General features: G+C 45.5%; 1 long non-coding RNA gene across 1 annotated transcript; it reads left to right on the plus strand.

Annotated features, from left to right (window-relative positions):
• Positions 1-10,405: 10,405 nt before the first annotated feature.
• Positions 10,406-12,823, plus strand: LOC121303541. The gene is made up of 3 exons (XR_005947811.1): positions 10,406-10,684; positions 12,529-12,636; positions 12,740-12,823. It is a non-coding gene; the product is annotated as an uncharacterized LOC121303541 (long non-coding RNA).
• Positions 12,824-18,670: the final 5,847 nt, after the last annotated feature.

The following is an 18,670-nucleotide window of genomic DNA, read 5'->3' on the forward strand; positions in this document are numbered from 1 at the left end:
AAACCAATACAAAGCTGCTGCAGTACGGCCACTGTTTTGTCATTTCAAATCTTTTCACAAAACAAACATTAACCTTAAAGCTGCAGTGTCCAGTGAGAAATCGCTTTATGAAAAACCACATTTGTAGGTGAAAAAAACCTACTTTAGTCTACTAAAATAAATAAATATGTATGCATGCATGGGGACTCAATCAAAGGAGTCAGGGCGATAACAATAAATTATAATTTATCTGTCATGAGGATTAGAATGTAGAATTTTGACAGATTATGGCCAGAATTGTCTGAGTGATTAGTGATCTCATTCTGAGGTACTGAGACGTGAGATTATCAAGAGAACTGTCTGAGATCTGTTATTTAACTCATAAGGAGCCTTAGTTCAGATTGCTAGTAGTTTTTGTCTCAGGAGAAAAACAGAGAAGTAGGAGACATGCAATGTGTCTCAAATTCTTCTTAATGTCTTCTCATTTCTGTCTCTGAGAAAAGAATGACATAAAAAAGAGAGAGGGGTCTCATTCGTATTTTTTGTGTGCTATGGGCTACCCTCAGAGTGAAGCTGTCAGCACACAGGTTCTAGAGGCACCATGCCACGATCAAAAGAAATTCCTCAATTCCTACTACTCCGGAAAAAAGTTGTTGCCGATCAGTCTGGAAAGGGTTACAAAGCCATTTCTAAGGCTCTAGGTCTCCACCAAACCACAGTCAGAGTCATATTGTCCAAGTGGAGAAAGTTTGGGACAGTAGTGAATCTTCCCAGGAGTGGCCATCCTGCCAAAATCTCTCCAAGACCAAGGTGTAAAATCATCCAAGAAGTCACAAAGAACCCTAGAACAACATCCAGGGATCTGCAGGCCTCTCTCGCCTCGGCTAAAGTCAGTGTTCATGACTCCACCATCAGAAAGACACTGGGCAAAAATGGGATTCATGGCAGAGTAGCAAGGCAGAAACCACTGCTCACTGAGAAGAACATGAATGCTCGTCTCAAGTTTGCCAAAAAGCACCTGAATGATCCTCAGGAGTTCTGGAACAATGTTCTATGGACAGATGAGTCAAAGGTGGAACTTTTTGGCCAACATGGGCCCTGTTAAGTCTGGCGAAAACCAAACCCTGCATTCCACAGTAAGAACCTCATACCAACGGTCAAGCATGGTGGTGGTAGTGTCATGACTTGGGGATGCTTTGCTGCATCAGGACCCGGACGACTTGCCATCATTGAAGGAACCATGAATTCTGCTCTGTATCAGAGAATTCTACAGGAGAATGTCAGGCCATCAATCTATAAGCTGAAGCTGAAGCGTAGCTGGGTCATGCAGCAAGACAATGATCCAAAACAAACAAGCAAGTCTACATCAGAATGGTTGAAGAACAGAAATATAAAGTTTTGGAATGGCCTAGTCAAAGTCCAGACCTAAACCCCATTGAGATGTTGTGGCAGGACCTGAAACAAGCAGTTTATGCTCGAAAACCCACAAATGTCATTGAGTTGAAGCAGTTCTGCATGAAGGAGTGGGCCAAAATTCCTCCACGGCACTGTGAGAGACTGATCAATAACTACAGGAAGCGCTTGGTTGCAGTTATTGCTGCTAAAGGTGGCGTAACCAGTTATTGAGTCTAAGGGGGCGAGTACTTTTCCACACGGGGGCACTGGGTGTTGATTAACTTTCTTTAATAAATAAATGAAGTATCAAAATCTTGTGTTATTTGTCTTTTTTATCTAATATTAGATTTTGGTTGAAGATCTGTTAAACTCAGTGTCAAAAATATGCAAAAATGCAGAAAATCAGACAGGAGGCAAATACTTTTTGTGTGTGTGTGTGTGTGTGTGTGTGTGTGTGTGTGTGTGTGTGTGTGTGTGTGTATATACACACAGTGCCTATAGAAAGTCTACACCCCCTTGAACTTTTTTCACATTTTGTTGTGTCAGTGCCTCAGAGTTTCATGCATTTAAATAAGGATTTTTTTCCACTTATCTACATACTATACTCCACACTGTTAAGGGGAAAAAGGTTTTATTGAGAAAAAAAATTATATATTAAAAATACAATACTGAAAGATCATAATTGTTTAGTCTCCACCCCCCTGAGTTAATACTTGCTGGAAGCACCTTTGGCAGCAATTATAGCTATGAGTCTAGATTTGGCAATATTTGACCATTCTTTTTTTACAAAACTGTTCAAGATTTTCTGTTTTGTATTTTTAATATAATTTCCCCTTAATAGTGTGGAATATAATGTGTAGATAAGTGGAAAAAATCCTCTTTTAAATGCATGAAACTCTGAGGCACTGACACAATAAAATGTGAAAAACATTCAAGGGGGTGTAGGCTTTCTATAGGCACTGTAACTGTGGCCACCATTTTTCTCACGGCCTATCTCAGAAAGAAAACAATATAGAACATTCGGTTCTGTTTATGTCATTGTAACGCTGTCCTTCCTCTGAGGGGTCGCTTTCCAGGCTAATCTTCCATGTTCCTCTGCAGAAAGAAAAGGCCAGTGTTCTCAGAGCTCACTTCAGTCCTGAGGCCAAGACGTCCAGGTTCTTGTGCTGCTTTGCTCCCCAGCACCCGAGTGCTTGCTGGTAGTGCTGAGGCATGCTGAGCCCTGAACAGCAGCGTTAGCTTTGCCTGTTGAGGAAGGATTGGCCTTCATGTTGTTTCAGCAGTAGTGATGAATTAGTGGAAACAGTACAGTGCTAGGGGGTGTGAAAGTTTACATCAGAATATAAACTTTGCGTCAAATCAACCTGCTAGAAGTGGAGTCATTGGTGCTGCTGTTCAGGGCTCAGATTCCACAGCTTGACGAGGGACACAGTATAAAAAACACACGATCCTCTGGAAGCCACACTTATTATATATATGAGAAGTATTCACACTCCTAGAATTGACCCTGGTAGCCCTGGCATTTATCTCAGAGCCCTGCTGTGTGATAGGTTTGTGTCTGATAATCCCTGCTCTCTTCAGTGGCATGACACACTGCAACTGTGCATGATGCTGCACGAATCTCAACTCTAGCAGTGTGTGATCTACACTGCCAGGTTGTTGTAAGGTGGTGCAGTGGGCTAGTTCACTAACATGCTGTGTTCTGCTGTTCTTGTGGGACTGGGTTCAAATCCAGCAGTGTTTTACCTTTATTTTCAAAGACTTGGTTAATTTCTTACATAGGACAATGAAAAAGCAGGCTCTTCCATGGAAGTGAGCTGGACTGGGTTCAAATCCAGGAGAGTTCTTTACTTTATTTTCAAAGAATTCGAACCAATGTTCTTCTGCAGGAGCTCATTGTGCAGGGGGCTAATCCTGTGGCCTCCTCTCCCTGGAGATGGTGGTTTGAGTCCGGGTCTCGGAGGTGAGTTCTTGAAGGTAAGTAATGATGTTTGGTTGTGTTTCCACAGATGGAGGAGGCCTCTGGGAATGTTTCCTTCTTTTTGTTCTCTCTTATGGGACTCATGTTCAGTCTCAGCTCTCCGTACATTTCAGACAAAAGAAGGAAACATCCCCACCAGCTCTCTTCTTCTCCTTCTGATGTTACTTAAAAGTCTTTTTCTTCAATCAGTTGTTAGGTTTATTGAAATATGCAGGGAGTCTGGTCCCAGGTACAGGACAAACAGATTACTCGTTCTTACAGTTTTTGCATGACATTAAATACCCCTCTGTATAGATGGTCCACCTCCTCTCTCTTTGACACTTAACCAATAGCAAAGGTACAACACATTATTCTGTTACCATATACCATATGTATTTAATTCAGTGTGTCTGTGGGTGTGTGTGTGTGTGTGTGTGTGTGTGTGTGTGTGTGTGTGTGTGTGTGTGTGTGTGTGTGTGTGTGTGTGTGTGTGTGTGTGTGTGAGTGTGTGTGTGTGTGTGTGTGTGTGTGTGTGTGTGTGTGTGTGTGTGTCTGTGTGTGTGTGTGTGTGTGTGTGTGTGTGTGTGTGTCAGTGTGTGTGTGTGTGTGTGTGTGTGTGTGTGTGTGTGTGTGTGTGTGTGTGTGTGTGTGTGTGTGTGTGTGTGTGTGTGTGTGTGTGTGTGTCAGTGTGTGTGTGTGTGTGTGTGTGTGTGTGTGTGTGTGTGTGTGTGTGTGTGTGTGTGTGTGTGTGTGTGTGTGTGTGTGTGTGTGTGTGTGTGTGTGTGTGTGTGTGTGTGTGTGTGTGTGTGTGTGTGTGTGTGTGTGTGTGTGTGTGTGTGTGTGTGTGTGTGTGTGTGTGTGTGTGTGTGTGTGTGTGTGTGTGTGTGTGTGTGTGTGTGTGTGTGTGTGTGTGTGTGTGTGTGTGTGTGTGTGTGTGTGTGTGTGTGTGTGTGTGTGTGTGTGTGTGTGTGTGTGTGTGTGTGTGTGTGTGTGTGTGTGTGTGTGTGTGTGTGTGTGTGTGTGTGTGTGTGTGTGTGTGTGTGTGTGTGTGTGTGTCAGTGTGTGTGTGTGTCAGTGTGTGTGTGTGTGTGTGTATGGTCTAGTGTGTTGACCTCTGAACTCAATGCATTCCTCTTCAGACCCTTGGTTTTTGTTCTCTTTCTTGTTCATTTTTCTCCTTATTGCTGGAGATCCTTTGAGTCCAGTGGCATTATCTTCTATTCTCCCTGAGAGCCTTTGGGTCCGACAGCAGTCAATGCTGTGCAGGAAGCTTGTAGACGCAAGGGCTCTCCTCAGATTTTAGCAGTACATGCAATCTGAACCAAACAGTCTGCTATCTGCAATATTGGTCTCTTTTCAGAAAAGAACACCAGTGTAGCTCTGCCAGTCCGCATGCGTAGGAAACTGCTAATCAATTCTCGATCCATGTTTTCCAAAAGTGCTGTCTCACTGAAGCAGGGTAGTGTGCAGTATAGTGTGATTCTGCAGTGTATTGAAGGGGTAGTGTGCAGTATAGTGTGATTCTGCAGTTCTGCTGTGTATTGAAGGGGTAGTGTGCAGTATAGTGTGATTCTGCAGTTCTGCTGTGTATTGAATGGGGTAGTGTACAGTATAGTGTGATTCTGCAGTGTATTGAAGGGGTAGTGTACAGTATAGTGTGATTCTGCTGTGTATTGAAGGGGTAGTGTACAAGGGGTGTGATTCTGCAGTGTATTGAAGGGGTAGGTAGTGTACAGTAATTGTGATTCTGCTGTGTATTGAAGGGGTAGTGTACAGTATAGTGTGATTCTGCAGTTCTGCTGTGTATTGAAGGGGTAGTGTACAGTATAGTGTGATTCTGCAGTTCTGCTGTGTATTGAAGGGGTAGTGTACAGTATAGTGTGATTCTGCAGTTCTGCTGTGTATTGAAGGGGTAGTGTACAGTATAGTGTGATTCTGCAGTTCTGCTGTGTATTGAAGGGGTAGTGTACAGTACAGTCTGTTGTTTGACACTGCCCCGTTACTGTAGTGGGTGTTGTGTGTTATACTATCTTATCTGGCAGCTGCAGAGCCAGTGTGACCCATATATTTTAGTGGAGCATCGATCTGGTCCTGTGATGAATATGAATACAGGAGTCTTGCTGTGGGTCTGCAGTACTTCACAGTGCAATCAAGAGAGGAGTCTGCATGGGGTCTGGTTTGTTTGTGTCTCACAGCAACAACTAACAGATCTGACAATGAGATTCCTGGAGAGGGCCTGTCTCATTGTCTTGAGTTTGCTACCAGCTGTTTCTACACAGAGAGGTGAGAGGGACTGTAGAAATGAAACTAATGAAGGGGCAACCTGCTGCTTCTAACATGAAGATATTTCAGTAGGACAGATCCACTGAGATGCATCATTGTATCATGCTGAGCTTCTAGATCTCTCAGGGGTAGCACAAGCCCCCCTGCTAGCTTATAGCTGTCAGCTATTTCTAGTTCCAGGGTGCTGTATCGAGAAGCAGCTTGTTTGCAATTGTTTTACCTCGTCTTGTCTTTCTCAGATGGGTGGAGTGTCGTTGGCTCTGATCAGCCTGTCATCACGGATCCTGATGATGAGGTCATCCTGCCCTGTCACATTTCACCCAGAGTCAGTGCTGTGGACATGGAAGTGAGGTGTTACAGGGACAGATTCGACATGCCTGTTCATTTATATATGAACCAATAGGATCAGCCAGGAAGACAGGACAGAGCTTACCAGGGCCGGACTGCTCTCCCTCCCTCTGCACTGCAGACAGGCGATATCTCTCTGACACTGAGAAACCTCAAGCCCTCAGACAGGGGTGTCTATAGCTGCTTAGCTGATGATGGAAGATGGAATGAAGCAGGACAGACTGAACTGGTCGTTAGAGGTAGGGTTTCATACACAAGTGTGGGATACACTTTGAATGAACTTGAGCTAAGATTAGATAATTGTGTAGTTAGACCCCACGTAGAATAATATCACTAATTCTGGTCTCTTTATTTAAGAAATTAATACGTAATAAGGTTCAGAGGAGCTAGGCCAGCTGCAGGACTTAATAGTATAAACTGTGAGGACATGGGAGATCTGTCTAGAACAGTGGAGGGAAACAACGACCCTCAGGCCAAATCCTATCCATGAGAGCTTAACAATTAAACTGCTCGATTACTGGAAATAGAAAAACCCATGAAATCCATCCATAGTATTGATTGATTTGGGTTAGAAATTATTCATTTACTCATTAGCTCATTAACTCATTTACTCATTAACTCATTTACTCATTAACTCATTTACTCATTAACTCATTTACTCATTAACTCATTTACTCATTTATTCATTAACTCATTTACTCATTTACTCATTTATTCATTAACTCATTTACTCATTTACTCATTTATTCATTAACTCATTAACTCATTTACTCATTTACTCATTAACTCATTTACTCATTAACTCGTTAACTCATTTACTCATTTACTCATTAACTCATTTACTCATTTACTCATTAACTCATTAACTCGTTAACTCATTTACTCATTTACTCATTTACTCAGCTAATTTATGACCCACACAGAGTGCATTGCCAAAACAAAGCGCTTTGCAGCGACTCTCGTTGGACGCAGCGTGTGTATGTGCTGGTGTGTGCGAGTGTGTGTGTGTGAGTGTGTGTCAGTGTGTGTGTGCGTGTGTGTGCGTGTGTGTGTGTGTGTGTGTGTCAGTGTGTGTGCGTGTGGGTGTGTGTGTGTGAGTGTGTGTGTGTGTGTGTGTGTGTCAGTGTGTGTGCGTGTGTGTGTGTGTGTGTGTGTGTGTGTGTGTGTGTGTGTGTGTGTGTGTGTGTGTGTGTGTGTGTGTGTGTGTGTGTGAGTGTGTGTGTGTGTGTCAGTGTGTGTGTGTGTGTGTGTGTGTGTGTGTGTGTGTGTGTGTGTGTGTGTGTGTGTGTGTGTGTGTGTGTGTGTGTGTGTGTGTGTGTGTGTGTGTGTGTGTGTGTGTGTGTGTGTGTGTCAGTGTGTGTGTGTGTGTGTGTGTGTGTGTGTGTGTGTGTGTGTGTGTGTGTGTGTGTGTGTGTGTGTGTGTGTGTGTGTGTGTGTGTGTGTGTGTGTGTGTGTGTGTGTGTGTGTGTGTGTCAGTGTGTGTGTGTGTGTGTGTGTGTGTGTGTGTGTGTGTGTGTGTGTGTGTGTGTGTGTGTGTGTGTGTGTGTGTGTGTGTGTGTGTGTGTGTGTGTGTGTGTGTGAGTGTGTGTGTGTGTCAGTGTGTGTGTGTCAGTGTGTGTGTGTGTCTGTGTGTGTGGCGTTTATTCCTCTTTCTAGAATGTGAAACAGTTGTTGGAATTGCAGCAGCTAGGAGCTAGGAATGTGGACAGAGAGTGTCAGGTTTTCAAAAAAGAGTGGATTGAGAAATATTTTGTCACAAACCTCGACTCGAACGCTGTATGCCTGATTTGTCAAGAGAGCATCGCTGTGTTCAACGAGTACAATTTGAACCGTCATTTCCAAACGTAACATCCTAATCATGGCAGCGACTTCACAACACAAGAAAAGTCAAGAAAAGCTTAGAAAGTCACTACTAATTTAAAAACTCAGCGAAACATTTTAGTGCAACAAGCAGCAGTTGAGAAGCCACTGCAAAGGCAAGTTATGTTTTGGCATTCGAGATAGCTGAACAAAATAAGTTGTTTGCTGAAGGGGAGTTTTTGAAAGAATGGTCAATGTTGCTGGTATGATGTGTCCTGAATACAAAAATACACTTGAGAACTGCTGCTCTCCGTATCGAAGTCACTGATGAAGACTCGGCCTCTGAGTTGAACAGGAAGCACGGGGCTTCACGCTGTTTTCATTCACTCTTTTTTTTTTTTTACCTCAGTTTTTCTCCCCAATTATTATCTGTTTCCACCGTGAAGGAACATTCACAAACGTTGGACAAATGTTATGCCTCTTGAATGAAACAAAGTTTCCAAATATGTGCAGCGTAGCCCATTCTTGTGTTGTTCACGTCTACCTATGTGTGCGAACAAACATTTCCGCAGCTGAATTTCAACAAATTTCGCTACAGAGCCCAGTTAATAATAATCTTTATTTTCACATAGCGCCTTTCATAGTGGAGCACCATCACAAAGCACTTTACAAGATACGAGACTAGGGTGTGTGAGCTATGTATCAGCTGCAGAGTCACACAACAACGTCTCACAGCAAGGTTCAGTCAGTGGTAGAGCTGGGATTGAACCGGGGACCTCCTGGTTACAAGCCTGTTTCTTTAACCACTGGACCTCACAGTCTAACTGACCAGTGAGGATTGCAGTGGACTTTGATGCTACCTGGAGAAAGCATGCGGTGTAGCCCAGCTAGCCACAGCACAAATATCAGACAGCGAGGCCCCTCTGAAGAGGGCCCAAGATGTAATGAACCCTCTAGTGGAGTGTGCGGCTACCCTACCAGGAGGGGGCACGCCAGCACCATCATACGCAGTCGAGACTGTGTCCACAATCCAGTGCGACAGACGTTGCTTAGAGAGGGGCTGGCCTAGGGTTCATGTCCCGTGACAGACAGAGAGCTGGGCAGATTGATGCAGAGCTCTTGTCCTAAGCATGTAGCATCAATGCCTGCACCGGGCAGAGGAAATTTAATCTCCTATCCTCTTTCAAGCAAACAGAGGTGGCTGGAAAGACTCCAATTCCACAGACTGCTTGGAAGGCTGTGATCACCTTAGGGAGGAAAGCAGGGTTTGTACGCAGTGACACCTGATACCATCATCCCAAATATGCATACAGGAGCTGTGTACCGACACCCCCCCCCCAACCAGAGTTGGGTGCATCTGTCCTCACCAATTGATGGCTGTGTATCACTCCTATCCTTGCGCCTTCACTCAGGTGAGAGGCTTGCCTCCACCAGCGTAGAGCTTCCCAGCATAGGAGAGACATGGTCAGCCTACGGCGTGTGTCGTGCTTGGGGTGCAGCTAAAGGCACTGAGCCACATTTGGGTCAGGCACTTGTGGAGTAACCCTAGTTGGGTGGGTGATGAAGCCACGACCATCAGACCCAATAGTTTTTAACACAACACCAATTTTACTGTGAACCCTTGTTGAACAGGACCAGACAGATGCGAATGGCAGCTACTCTGTCATCCGACAGGTAGGCTCACATCGTAAGGGAATCCTAGCTAGAGATCCAACTAGACCTTACTTTGCACCAGTATTAACTGGCTCATCACAATCGCTGCTTCCTGCGACTGGGACAAATCAATCAGTTGTCCAGGTAGTTCATCACCCTGATCCCTTGCACGTGCGGGGGGCTAAGGAGAGGCCCAATGGCAACACCTAAAACTCCTGAAAGGCAAAGCGAGATACTTCCTGTGTGCTGGACGAATAGGGACGTGGAATATGCGTTCTTTCGGTCCACGGTGATAAACCCCTCGCCCGGCCGGACAGCCTGGCGAGTACGGCGGAGCCAGTGTCTCGTTTTCTTCCGTACCAGAGTCCAGGAGGGCAGCATTGAGGCTACCTGCCGAGACGCCTTGTGTTCTCGGTAAGAACGGTAAATTCCTCAACCGCTGGTCCAAAGGAATGGTCAGGGGAGGTAGGGGCTGCTTCTGAAAGAAGGAGCCACCTTCCCATGAGGCCGCAGTCGAAAGCGGCTCAGCTGAGGGGGCACTATGTGCTCCGAGGTACTAGACACCTGCCTACCAAGCACTGTGCCCATCGAGTACCGTAGCACTACATGCACCCTTGCACTAGCTCTGTAGCATCGTGTGTTCGTGCGCTAGCGCTGTACCAAGCATCGTGTGTTCGTGCGCTAGCGCTGTAGCAGTGGACCATGGACCGTACGGCACTATGTCTGTGTACTGACCCTCAGTCCTAAAAGTTTGCCCACTCCTGGTCTAGAATAAAGGCATATAATTATTAAAAAGTAGTTATTACTTGAAACTTGTCACAGAGAATCGTACAAGTATGCACAAAGAGACGCTGAGGAAAAGCATGTTCTATCTGTATGTGTCTCACTGTCTCTACTCCCTGACAGTCTATCTGTGTGTGTCTCACTGTCTCTGTATCCTGACAGTCTATCTGTGTGTGTCTCACTGTCTCTACTCCCTAACAGCTCTGGGGACCCAGCCCTCAGTCTCTATGGACTCTTCACAAGGAGAGCAGACCCGGCTGGTATGCAGGTCAGAGGGGTGGGACCCTGAACCTGAAGTGATCTGGAGAGACAGGGATGGAAACGATGTGACATCACTGTCCAACACAACAGTGCAGAGGGACAGTCAGGGACTCCGCAGTGTCAGCAGCTACATCAAAATCAAATAGCAGTCCAACGTGTTCTCCTGTCTGCTTAGAAGTAAAACACCCAAACCAGACTGGGAATCCAAACTGCACATATCCAGTGAGTATCACATCTTTGTGGATTGAGCCTGACTGACACTGACCATAAATTACAGTCACCATGATGGGACATCAACATCTCAATCAAACACATGAACTAGTGACCAGTCAACATCTCAATCAAACACATGAACTAGTGACCAGTCAATATGAATCAAACACATGAACTAGAGGACCAGTCAATATGAATCAAACACATGAACTAGTGGACCAGTCAATATGAATCAAACACATGAACTAGTGACCAGTCAATATGAATCAAACACATGAACTAGTGGACCAGTCAATATGAATCAAACACATGAACTAGAGGACCAGTCAATATGTGGAATCAAACACAGTCAATGGGAGGGGTCTGTGGAATATCGAACAAAGGGGTGTGGTCAGTGTTGGGAGGGGTGTGTGGTGCTCTCTATGAGGGGTGTGGTCAGTCCTGTTGTGAGGGGTGTGTGGAATGCTCTCTATGAGGGGTGTGTTGGGAGGGGTGTGTGGAATGCTCACTATGAGGGGTGTGGTCAGTGTTGGGAGGGTGTGTGGAATGCTCACTATGAGGGGTGTGGTCAGTGTTGGGAGGGGTGTGGGGGTGTGTGGAATGCTCACTATGAGGGGTGTGGTCAGTGTTGGGAGGGGTGTGTGGAATGCTCACTATGAGGGGTGTGGTCAGTGTTGGGAGGGGCTCACTATAGTGTTGGGAGGGGTGTGTGAATGCTCACTATGAGGGGTGTGGTCAGTGTTGGGAGGGGTGTGTGGAATGCTCACTATGAGGGGTGTGGTCAGTGTTGGGAGGGGTGTGTGGAATGCTCACTATGAGGGGTGTGGTCAGTGTTGGGAGGGGTGTGTGGAATGCTCACTATGAGGGGTGTGGTCAGTGTTGGGAGGGGTGTGTGGAATGCTCACTATGAGGGGTGTGGTCAGTGTTGGGAGGGGTGTGTGGAATGCTCACTATGAGGGGTGTGGTCAGTGTTGGGAGGGGTGTGTGGAATGCTCACTATGAGGGGTGTGGTCAGTGTTGGGAGGGGTGTGTGGAATGCTCACTATGAGGGGTGTGGTCAGTGTTGGGAGGGGTGTGTGGAATGCAGTGTTATGAGGGGTGTGTGGAATGCTGGGAGGGGTGGGTGTGTGGGAATGCTCACTATGAGGGGTGTGGTCAGTGTTGGGAGGGGTGTGTGGAATGCTCACTATGAGGGGTGTGGTCAGTGTTGGGAGGGGTGTGTGGAATGCTCACTATGAGGGGTGTGGTCAGTGTTGGGAGGGGTGTGTGGAATGCTCACTATGAGGGGTGTGGTCAGTGTTGGGAGGGGTGTGTGGAATGCTCACTATGAGGGGTGTGGTCAGTGTTGGGAGGGGTGTGTGGAATGCTCACTATGAGGGGTGTGGTCAGTGTTGGGAGGGGTGTGTGGAATGCTCACTATGAGGGGTGTGGTCAGTGTTGGGAGGGGTGTGTGGAATGCTCACTATGAGGGGTGTGGTCAGTGTTGGGAGGGGTGTGTGGAATGCTCACTATGAGGGGTGTGGTCAGTGTTGGGAGGGGTGTGGTCAGTGTTGGGAGGGGTGTGTGGAATGCTCACTATGAGGGGTGTGGTCAGTGTTGGGAGGGGTGTGTGGAATGCTCACTATGAGGGGTGTGGTCAGTGTTGGGAGGGGTGTGTGGAATGCTCACTATGAGGGGTGTGGTCAGTGTTGGGAGGGGTGTGTGGAATGCTCACTGTGAGGGGTGTGGTCAGTGTTGGGAGGGGTGTGTGGAATGCTCACTATGAGGGGTGTGGTCAGTGTTGGGAGGGGTGTGGTCAGTGTTGGGAGGGGTGTGTGTGTTCCAGTGTGTTGAGCTGCTGTCTTGTTTTCCAGGGGATTTTTTCCCAGGAGTCTCTGGATGGATGGTGGCTTTCTGCTTGACTTTAGCTCTCAGTATTGGAGCCATTCCTCTGCTGGTGATCCAATGGAGAAGAATGGATGGTATGAACTTTATCATTCTCATGAGGCATTTCATATAGCTCTGTGCATTTTAAACATGTCAAACAGGTTTACAATAATATGGACTGTACTGTTTTTCTTCTAGCCATGGAGAGAAAGCTTGAGCCTATGGGTAAGTAAAGCACTTAATGAAGAGATGCTGGAAACCCATTCCAGGTTTCTGCAGCAGTATCTTAAACTACCAGCCCATAAACAAAGACACCCCTGGACCTGAAATACAAAACCATTAGAAACCATTAGAAATAATAAGTAAATAATAATTAATAGAATTGTTTTTATACATTGCAATCGTTATTTTATTTATCTGTTCTGGAGCTGAAATAAGCACACACTGTTCTGTGTGATTCATTTTAATCTGCGCTGGAGCTGAAATAACCACACACTGTTCTGTCTGATTCATTTTTAGCTGCTCTTTGCCTTCTTAAAGAACTTGGTAAGAATTGTTTTTATAACTCTTTTCAGAATAATCAGAAAGCGTTCTTTCCTTGTATCCATTTGTGTGCCTGTGTTAGCTTTCTATCCATCTATCTGTCTGTGTGCCTGTGTTAGCTTTCTATCCTTCTGTCTGTCTGTGTGCCTGTGTTAGCTTTCTATCCTTCTGTCTGTCTGTGTGCCTGTGTTAGCTTTCTATCCTTCTATCTGTCTGTGTGCCTGTGTTAGCTTTCTATCCTTCTGTCTGTCTGTGTGCCTGTGTTAGCTTTCTATCCTTCTATCTGTCTGTGTGCCTGTGTTAGCTTTCTATCCTTCTGTTCTGTCTGTGTGTCTGTGTTAGCTTTCTATCCTTCTATCTGTCTGTGTGCCTGTGTTAGCTTTCTATCCTTCTATCTGTCTGTGTGCCTGTGTTAGCTTTCTATCCTTCTATCTGTCTGTGTGCCTGTGTTAGCTTTCTATCCTTCTATCTGTCTGTGTGCCTGTGTTAGCTTTCTATCCTTCTATCTGTCTGTGTGCCTGTGTTAGCTTTCTATCCTTCTATCTGTCTGTGTGCCTGTGTTAGCTTTCTATCCTTCTATCTGTCTGTGTGCCTGTGTTAGCTTTCTATCCTTCTGTCTGTCTGTGTGCCTGTGTTAGCTTTCTATCCTTCTATCTGTCTGTGCCTGTGTTAGCTTTCTATCCTTCTGTCTGTGTGCCTGTGTTAGCTTTCTATCCTTCTATCTGTCTGTGTGCCTGTGTTAGCTTTCTATCCTTCTATCTGTCTGTGTGCCTGTGTTAGCTTTCTATCCTTCTATCTGTCTGTGTGCCTGTGTTAGCTTTCTATCCTTCTATCTGTCTGTGTGCCTGTGTTAGCTTTCTATCCTTCTGTCTGTCTGTGTGCCTGTGTTAGCTTTCTATCCTTCTATCTGTCTGTGTGCCTGTGTTAGCTTTCTATCCTTCTATCTGTCTGTGTGCCTGTGTTAGCTTTCTCCTTCCTTCTGTCTGTGTGCCTGTGTTAGCTTTCTATCCTTCTATCTGTCTGTGTGCCTGTGTTAGCTCTTGATCCTTCTATCTGTCTGTGTGCCTGTGTTAGCTTTCTATCCTTCTATCTGTCTGTGTGCCTGTGTTAGCTTTCTATCCTTCTATCTGTCTGTGTGCCTGTGTTAGCTCTTGATCCTTCTATCTGTCTGTGTGCCTGTGTTAGCTTTCGATTCTTTTATCACCCCACCCCCCTTTAATGTAGAAAACAAGTCTGCATTTCCTGGGATTGTCAATCAGATCACAGTAAGCTTTCTTTATTTACATTATAGCAAACATCCCCATAACTGTATAATGTGTATCATAAATGACCACACACTGTTAGCTGTGCATTCATTTTAATCTGTGCTGGAGCTGAAATAACCACACACTGTTCTGTGTGATTCATTTTAATCTCTGCTGGAGCTGAAATAACCACAAGCTGTTCTGTGTGATTCATTTTAATCTGTGCTGGAGCCTGTGCTGGAGCTGAAATAACCACACACTGTTCTGTGTGATTCATTTTAATCTGTGCTGGAGCTGAAATAACCACACTTTAGCTCTGTGATTCATTTTATTCTGTGCTGGAGCTGAAATAACCACACACTGTTCTGTGTGATTCATTTTAATTGTGCTGGAGCTGAAATAACCACACATAGTTCTGTGTGATTCATTTTAATCTGTGCTGGAGCTGAAATAACCACACACTGTTCTGTCTGATTCATTTTCTTCTGTGCTGGAGCTGAAAGCTTGACACACTGTTCTGTGTGATTCATTTTAATCTGTGCTGGAGCTGAAATAACCATTCACTGTTTCTGTGTGATTCATCCTTAATCTACCAGCCCTGGAGCTGGACCTGAAATAACCACACACTGTTCTGTGTGATTAGATTTTAATCTGTGCTGGATAATGAAATAACCACACACTTTTACATTGCAATCGTTATTTTAATTTATGTGCTGGAGCTGAAATAACCACACACTGTTCTGTGTGATTCATTTTAATCTGTGCTGGAGCTGAAATAATCACACACTGTTCTGTGTGATTCATTTTTTTAGCTGCTGGAGCTGAAATAACCACACACTGTTCTGTGTTATTGTTTTTATAACTCTGTCTGAATAGCTCAGAAAGCGTTCTTTCCTGTGTTGTTCATTTTATTCTGTGTGCCTGTGTTAGCTTTCTATCCTTCTATCTGTCTGTGTGCCTGTGTTAGCTTTCTATCCTTCTATCTGTCTGTGTGCCTGTGTTAGCTCTTGATCCTTCTATCTGTCTGTGTGCCTGTGTTAGCTTTCTATCCTTCTGTCTGTCTGTGTGCCTGTGTTAGCTTTCTATCCTTCTATCTGTCTGTGTGCCTGTGTTAGCTCTTGATCCTTCTATCTGTCTGTGTGCCTGTGTTAGCTCTTGATCCTTCTATCTGTCTGTGTGCCTGTGTTAGCTCTTGATCCTTCTATCTGTCTCTGTGCCTGTGTTAGCTTTCTATCCTTCTATCTGTCTGTGTGCCTGTGTTAGCTCTTGATCCTTCTATCTGTCTGTGTGTCTGTGTTAGCTCTTGATCCTTCTATCTGTCTGTGTGCCTGTGTTAGCTCTTGATCCTTCTATCTGTCTGTGTGCCTGTGTTAGCTCTTGATCCTTCTATCTGTCTGTGTGCCTGTGTTAGCTCTTGATCCTTCTATCTGTCTGTGTGTCTGTGTTAGCTCTTGATCCTTCTATCTGTCTGTGTGTCTGTGTTAGCTCTTGATCCTTCTATCTGTCTGTGTCTGTGTTAGCTCTTGATCCTTCTATCTGTCTGTGTGCCTGTGTTAGCTCTTGATCCTTCTATCTGTCTGTGTGCCTGTGTTAGCTCTTGATCCTTCTATCTGTCTGTGTGCCTGTGTTAGCTCTTGATCCTTCTATCTGTCTGTGTGCCTGTGTTAGCTCTCTATCCTTCTATCTGTCTCTGTGCCTGTGTTAGCTTTCTATCCTTCTATCTGTCTGTGTGTCTGTGTTAGCTCTTGATCCTTCTATCTGTCTGTGTGCCTGTGTTAGCTCTTGATCCTTCTATCTGTCTGTGTGCCTGTGTTAGCTCTTGATCCTTCTATCTGTCTGTGTGCCTGTGTTAGCTTTCTATCCTTCTATCTGTCTGTGTGCCTGTGTTAGCTTTCTATCCTTCTATCTGTCTGTGTGCCTGTGTTAGCTTTCTATCCTTCTATCTGTCTGTGTGCCTGTGTTAGCTCTTTATCCTTCTATCTGTCTGTGTGCCTGTGTTAGCTTTCTATCCTTCTATCTGTCTGTGTGCCTGTGTTAGCTCTTGATCCTTCTATCTGTCTGTGTGCCTGTGTTAGCTCTTGATCCTTCTATCTGTCTGTGTGCCTGTGTTAGCTTTCGATTCTTTTATCACCCCACCCCCCTTTAATGTAGAAAACAAGCATTTCCTGGGATTGTCAATCAGATCACAGTAAGCTTTCTTTATTTACATTATAGCAAACATCCCCATAACTGTATAATGTGTATCATAATGAATGTCATTGCTGTGCATGTAAAAACAGTGTTGAGAAATAAACACACTTTACTAGAAGTCAGCCGACCCCTGGAGCAGCACAGACGTGAAAGCAGGGAACCAGAATCACTTCAGAACTGGGTCCACGGGGCGAGTCCAGTGCACTACTCCTTGTGTGCATGCAGAACATTTCTCTACTGGACCTGCTCAAGGATCTCTCATGTCAGTCACAGTGAGACTGGCTGCTTAATACACAGTGTGATCTGTTATGTTATTCAATAGATGATTTTACAGCTCAGTGTTCAGAATGTAACCCAGCTCTCTTCTTTTCAGAGTTTGTAACGCGAGAGGTCCTTATATCAGGTATGTAGAGTGTGTGTAAATCCACAGCCTGACTCACCCCAGCACAGCCCTGCTAGTTAGTGTGTGCTACACATCTTCTGAACTGTAGAGAGTACAGGGATTGTAAAATAATGCTCTCTCTATTTCTGTGTTCTAGAATGGAAGTGGATCCGCAGCTCAGCAGGTATGTGTCTCTTCAATGGATTCCTTTCCCAGTGGAGGGGAAAAGAAAAGCAAGGAGCCCCGTCTCACTCATTGTGTTACATCGATATTTACATTCTGCCCCATTTAAACCTCTGTGCACTTCCAGCTCAGCTAACACCAGCCTCGTGTTCCTCCCAAAGCTAACACTGAAAAGGAGAGGAGAAAGTGTGTGTAGTTATAATGCCCCAGAATGTGAACGCACTGTGAACTGAAGATCAAATGAAGACACTGCAGGGGTCCATGCGTTACACTTTTACATGCATCTAGAGAACTGCTGATCTGATTGTGTTGTACAGACATTCTTTATGCACATTATTAAGAGTATCACACTCTGCAGCCTGTCTGCACCGCGGGTCTATGACAATTCATCACCAACATTTCATAACCAGCAATTCATCTATAGGTACAGTTAATCACAGAGGGTACATTATAATATCACAGCTATTTAAAACGCTACAGCTAAAAATGACCAGTGCGATGCTCGTAATCCTACCCCTAACCTTAACCCTAGCTCTACCCCCTAACCCTTAACCCTACCCCTACCCCTAACCTTAACCCTAAACCTAACCATACCACTACCCCTACCCCTACCCCTAACCCTAACCCTAACCCTAACCCTAACCCTAACCCTAACCCTACCCCTATCCCTAACCTTAACCCTACCCTGAACATTAACCCTAGCCTTAACCCTACACCTACCCCTAACCTTAACCCTAACTCTAACTCTAACCCGTAACCCTATCCCCAACACTACCACTACCCTTACCCCTACCCATAACCCTAAGCTTAACCCTAACCCTAACCCTAACCCTAACCCTAACCCTAACCCTAACCTTAACCCCTAACCTTAACCTTACCCCTACCCCTACCCCTACCCCTATCCCTAACCTTAACCCTATCCCAAACCCTACCCCTACCCCTGGCTCTACCAATAACCCTAACCTTAACCCTACCACTAACGCTACCCCTACCCCTATCCCTAACCTTAACCCTATCCCAAACCTTACCCCTACCCCTGGCTCTACCTCTACCCATAACCCTAAACATAACCCTACCCCTACCCCTAACCTTAACCCTATCCCAAACCCTACCCCTACCCCTACCTCTACCAATAACCCTAACCTTAACCCTACCACTAACGCTACCTCTATCCATAACCCTAGCACTAACCTTAACCCTACCCCTACATCTAACCCTACCCTTACCCCTACCCCTAGCCCTACTCCTACCCCAACCTCTACCCATATTCCTAACCCTATTCCTAACCTTAACCCTAACCCTAACAACCCTACTCCTAACTCTAACCTTAATCGAACCACAACCCCTACCCCTACCCCAACCTTTACCCATATTACTAACCCTAACCCTAACCACCCCTACCTCTCCTAACCCTCCCCCCTCTCCCCCCCCCTCCCTCCATCATACCCTCCTCTCCCCTCCCTCCATCTCTCCCTCCCTCATGTCCTCCCTCCCTCTTCTCCCTCCCTCCTCTCCCTCCCTCTCCCTTCACTCTCCCTCTTCCCTCACTCTCCCTCTTCCCTCACTTTCCTCTGCCTCCCTCTCACC

Source organism: Polyodon spathula, chromosome 33 (assembly GCF_017654505.1).
Source record: "Polyodon spathula isolate WHYD16114869_AA chromosome 33, ASM1765450v1, whole genome shotgun sequence".
In the NCBI taxonomy this organism is placed as follows: Eukaryota; Metazoa; Chordata; class Actinopteri; order Acipenseriformes; family Polyodontidae; genus Polyodon; species Polyodon spathula.